The sequence below is a fragment of the Bicyclus anynana genome, chromosome 2 (assembly GCF_947172395.1).
Source record: "Bicyclus anynana chromosome 2, ilBicAnyn1.1, whole genome shotgun sequence".
NCBI lineage: Eukaryota > Metazoa > Arthropoda > Insecta > Lepidoptera > Nymphalidae > Bicyclus > Bicyclus anynana.
Window position 1 is genome coordinate 14,930,725 of NC_069084.1, and position 6,000 is coordinate 14,936,724.

Consider the following 6,000-nt stretch of genomic DNA (forward strand, 5'->3'; position numbering starts at 1 on the left):
GGAAAATAATAGTCTTCACAAGTAAGGAAAGCGTGCATTGCAAACAAGCATTTGGGGTGTGATGTACAGAACATTAGGTATATGTATGTCCTCGGAATACAAATGTTACTTTTGCAAGGAATCAGTTTGTACTTAGATTGTCTTTTCCAATATTTTAAAAAGTCATGTTTTTATTAATAACTAGTAGACGTCTCCGCGGTTTCACCCGCGTGGTTTCCGTTTCCGTAAGAATACGGGGATCAAATATAGCTTATAGCCTTCCCCGATAAATGGGCTATTTAACATTGAAAGAATTTTTCAAATCGGATTAGTAGTTCTTGAGATTAGCGTGTTCAATCAAACAAACAAACAAGCAAACTCTTCAGCTTTATAATACTAGTGTAGACCAGCAGTTCCCGTGGAAATACGAGAATAAAATATAGTCAATGACACTCACGAATAACGTGACTTTGTATAGGTTCATTTTATATTTCTTAAAGTTCAGTATATCCAGAAACTTCTCACACAAACTTTACCTCTTTAAAATTTTAATATTAATAATTAGGATTGTAAACTGTCTTTTAAAACACGACGAATTACTTTCTTTTAGTATTGGCTACTAATTGAAAAGTTGGTACTACGAGTATGTCCTATATTAACAATATCTGGTTTAATTTCTTTTCTAATTTATCGAAGTTAGAATCTGTTTCTTTATTTCCATCCAAAAATTATTAAAGCTTGTTAAAATTCGTTAAAAACGTTAAATTGAATTTGAAATACAATAAGTATATTCAAATACAATAAGTAAAGTAAATATAAAAAAAACTTCGGTAAAAAAAATAACTTCGTTCAGAATCGAGAAAAACAGTATTGATAAGTAAGAAAGAAAGAAAGAAAGATTTTATTTGGCAAAACACAAAAAAGGAAATCATGACACATAAATACAAATAGAAAAATATTAAATATTACTACCAAATTTTTGTGAGTGCCCCAGCTATCTGAACTAGTTAGAAACTGTATCTCAGAAAGCTGGAACTTCCCTACTATATATACAATCCAATCCTATAAATATTATCATAAAATTATGCCCTTGTACGTTAGTATTTGTATGTGTGCAATTGTGTGTGTGTGTGTGTAATTATGTGTGTGTGATTATGTGTGTGTGTGTATGTGTGTTTACGGGTGTGTGTATGTGTGTTTGCGGGTGTGTGTATGTGATTTATGATTTTACATTTACATAACTATACACTACAATGATGATGCTAGCAGTCAGCCTCTTGATATATCTATAGTCCTATATATTATGTAGACGGTTTGATAAAGCGATTCAGATTATCTTAGAATTTGGAGTAATTCTTCTGTTTGCTCATAAGAGCGGGTCTGCAACCATTTTGTTAAACAAGTTTTACACTGTTTGATGGTAAGAGGATAGATGTTAATGATTCTGTTTAACTTGTTATAAATTCTGGAACTAGAAATATAGAAATGCCTCCGAGCAACTTGTGTTCTGTGTTTGGTAGCGTGACATACTATGTCAGATCTTCTTTTGTTTAGATTATTATGAAAAGCTAGTGTTGAGTGTTTTCGTAAAACAGTCTGAAGAATATAAAGTTGACGAACTGTAAGCACATTACAATCCTTGTATAACTCTTGAGTAGAATATCTGTAGGGCTTGTGAGTCATGACTTTTAAGATGGCCCTTTGGGATCTCTCGATACGCAACATAGATGTCTTAGAGCTACCCCCCCAAACAGTGATACAGTAACCAAGGATGGATTGCGCAAGAGCATAGTAAACGGTTAAAAGTGTAGATTTGTCAGCAGATGTTCTCAGCTTACGGAAAATATGGATCAGTTTTCTAGCTTTTGCAGTAATGTTACAAATGTGTAAGTTCCAAGATAAAGTACTATCAATCTGTACACCTAGGTATTTTATGTCATGAACATATTCGACAGCTGGGCAGGAACAAGAACTGGGATTTTCAATTGGATTCTTACAGCTATGAATTTTGATATTTAAATTTTGAGATTGAGGTAGTGTACGAGAAGAAGTATGGAACGCTAGAAATTTAGTTTTCCCAGTATTTAAACTTAAGACATTTGTCGACAGCCAATTAGACACCTGTCGTAGGGCCTTTTCTGTGTTCGTCAAGGCATCCTCCCAGGTATCACCCGTTAACAATAGGACTGTGTCGTCAGCATATGACACAATTTTACCTTTCGAAATGGGTAAAGTAGCTTTGTAAATGGAAATTGCCATTTCGGATTATTGTCACTTATTCGTATTAATTACCATACGAAACACGCGTAAGCAGTTAAACCACTTTAAACTCAATAAAGAAATAAGAAGTCGCTTAAAATATATGCTTGAATAGTACCTACTTGGAAACGTAATTAATTTGTGTCTGAACGGAAGTAGGTAAACAACCTTGAGGAGATGGTAAACTGTTAAATATTGAACTTGTTCAAGTCAATTACTTAGTTTTATAGTTAGTACTTTATAATGAATGCAATTTAAAAGTATCATGTAGTTCAGTTAGTGGCGTGATCAACCAATTTAAACTTGTCCCATTAGTATGCTCCGTTAAGAAAGGTTTTTTCCTAAATTCACCCCCTAAAATAAAAAAACTTACGCCGACAAAGTTGCCGGCACAAGCTAACGTTATAAAGGCTATAAATGATACAAATGCTTGATTTTTTATAATTATTTGTTTAACAAAATCTTGATTTCTATTTAAATATTTTTTTACTTACTTACTCCTTTTTTAGGAAGCTATATTTAGTAGGTACACCTAAGTTTTCATTTCAGAGTGAAAAGATTGTGGTCATTTGCATTTTAAAATTGACGCAAGCGCTACTTTTATTAGATTTTTTATTTGAAACCCTCCTATTGACTTATCGTTCATTATTCATGAGACCGTCGGGATTTTCCGGAAATTATATTTATTAAGCTGACCTAACTGTTAGTGATCTGTCTTTGCGGCGTATGCATGAAATGGCGCGATTCGAGCGCTGGCTTGTAATATTATGTATTCTGTGTCCTTGGTCGGGTCTTACAATAGTTTTTCTTTCTTCTAAGAAAGAGTCAAAGAGTTCTAAGAAAGAGAGAAGAAAGTATACCTGAGACGGATCTAATATTTAGTAGGCATGAAGAATGTCCCAAAGAAGTACTACCACAGTGTTTATTTCTGCGGCCAAGAAGCATTACTTCCGGTTATTCCGGTTTAAAAGATTTAGTAGCCATACGACCGTTTTCAATAACCCAAGATTACGGATAGATAGCTATCCTCGATTATCACTAACAGTCAAACTATCTTTACAAAGTCAAACTATCATTCAGTAGGTTATTGAACAGCAGATAAGAACAGAAAGATACATTTTCTTAACTTTAGTAAGTGAAATGGCGGATAGATAGGTTAAGAAAACGGCTGTTAGTAATCACAGGCACTTGAAATACCACTTACACCTACGCCTCAGGTTGTTGGACAGAGCGCACTTTGTAAGACCTATTCCTTGTCTGCCCGAAGTGTTACTCTGTTTATAGGCGATAGTTTTCCACTTACTCAGTAATGCTTTTTCCCCCTCATCGTGTAATCGCCGCGCCTAGGCTCCTTATCGGAACCTCAGGGGCGTCACCGGGAGTTTTGGAGCGAAGCATCGCCTGATAGGGTTCGAAGGCAAAAAAAATGGGCAGAGCGATATACATATATGAGTATATATTATGTTTATCGATAACGATAGCCGCTGGATGCTGGCGGCTCGAAGTCCATGAAAGAGGCTTATGTCCAGCAATGAACGTTCATCGGCTGATAATGATGATGATGATCATTATCAGCCGATGAACGTATACTATATCGTTATCATCATATCGATAACGATATAGATATTCGGACATTGGCTTAGAGGGCCGTTCTGGAAGGTTCCAAAGAGTAAAAAAATCTTATGTAGGTTATGTGTACTCTTCTATAACAAGATCCCAAGACTGTGATGGACCTGCCAATACACAACTTTAAGCAATGGGTTAAAAAACATTTACTTAGTCGAGGTTACTACACTATTGATGAGTTCCTTAATTATAGAGGTGCTTGGAGGCCATTGGATCAGCTTCCACCTTCACACAGGAAGTAAAACTATAAGAAATTGTAATGTTGTTATTAACCTGCCTTCCAAACCGGCGGTAGAATATTTACAAATAGTCAACTGACGCTTCAAAAGTGCTTGTAAACTGAGCCTACTTGAAATAAATGAATTTTGAATTTTGAAGATTGTTTTGGCCTGAGTTTATCAGTCCGGGCGGCCCCGACATCGTGAGTTAAAAATTCCCCATCCAGGTAAAGTCATGTATCGGGGACCTCGTTTTCGCCGGCGTAGTAGTAGTGCTACAACGTTTTTACTACTCGACAGTGTAGCCTCAAATTAGCTTCTATCGCTCTTTCCAACACAAAACTATAATCTATAGATAGAGAGAGAAGTAAAGTCCAATCTGCTTTGTCTGTCAGTAACATAAACGCTCAGAAAAACAACCCTTGTTCGGATCGCATAAAAAGAAGGAGGTCCTTCTCCGCTCTTTGAAATAAAATGAACTTTGCGGTTAAAGTCCGTTTTTATTTTTTGATTAAAAATATTTTGTTTACTCTTTGAAGATGGAGAAAGTTAGCGCAGTTTTGCAGAATGAAGTTGGTGAAAAATTTGCAAAGCGAGTCTGCATTTTGGCCACATTATATTTTTAATCCGACAGACGAAAGGAGCTTATTATTTTTTTTTTACTAACTTAGAGTGCAAGTATCTTTTGACGACCTCTGTACTACCTTGGATTTTTTGTACTACCATAGAGTAACTAACTTAATAGTGTGCAAGTATCTTTTGACGACCTCTGTGGTGCAGTCTGTAATGTTTTGGTTTAGAATAAAGATGTTAGGGCTCGGGACAATTTAGAATTTTATATTTTCTAAATTGACTCGGGTCTGGTCTGATGGGCTTCGTTCAGGGGTAGTTAATTGGTACCAGTTAGAGTTCTTATAATAGTTCCTAAATACGTATGTAATTTCCTTCGCTGTAGAAAAATATCACTGAATTAAAAGTCTCTACTGCAGCATGTTAGTTAATATTTTTTTTTTAGTTTAATGTAATGTATTTTAGTGATAAGGAAGCCTATTTGAGGAAATAACAAAAACAAAAAAAAATGTGTGGCACTACGTATGCAATTATAATTGTTTATTTATTTTTATTCATGCAATATTTGTTTCTTAAGAAAAGAATAAAAAATAAAATAAAAAATAAATAAATAATAAAAAATGCCTTTACGTTGAGCTGGAATCGAACTCTGGTTTAATAAGTTTGCTCCTTAGTTCCACACCACTTATCCAGTTAAATCGATATGACAACGTCAAAACGGCAAAACTTCATGCACGGCTTGGGTTTAGGTTAATTTTCGTTACGGAATTTCTTGATTCGATCGCCACGCTCAAAGCCCGCGATAAAAGCTACGCAATAGTTTTAAAAAAAGAATTTAAATCCAAAACCTCTTTATTAGGTGGCGGCTAGGCATGTATAAGCACGAATTTGTAATAATTAAGAATTGAATATGTAATTAAAATAGGTAAAACTTTGGATCACGAAGTCCTGGGTTCGAGCCTTCCAGTAAGTAGTTCGAGTAAGCCCTTATCCCCTCTTCTATAAAGAGAGAGGCCTAGTCCTGCAGTGGGCTGTTAAATATGTTTTAATTAAAATATGTCTAATTTATAAAGTAGATTAGTAGACTAATATGTTTAATAAACTAAACTAAATTTTCTTAATTAGGAAAATTCTATAAAATAATTGAAAATGTATTCAAATCACTTTTATAATAAAAGAGGTAAAACATTATTAAACATTACTTACCTTTACAAGACGCCATCAACGGCTCGAACCAAATTAAAATCACGTTACAGTCCGTTCACTATTATTTAATTTATTTATTACATCGATATATTGAAAAGTTTCAGCAAATGGAAAACGCAGGCGTGCGCCCCGTATGGAGCAT

The 6,000-nt window shown here is 34.7% G+C and overlaps 1 protein-coding gene across 1 annotated transcript in view; it reads right to left on the reverse strand.

Moving 5' to 3' along the window:
- The window catches only part of LOC112056448 (sodium-dependent noradrenaline transporter), a 46,135-nt gene extending 40,135 nt beyond the window's left edge, over positions 1–6,000 (reverse strand). The window contains exon 1 of the mRNA XM_052887693.1: positions 5,859–6,000. The gene's annotated coding sequence lies outside the window, so the exon portion shown is untranslated. The remainder of the gene's footprint in view (positions 1–5,858) is intronic.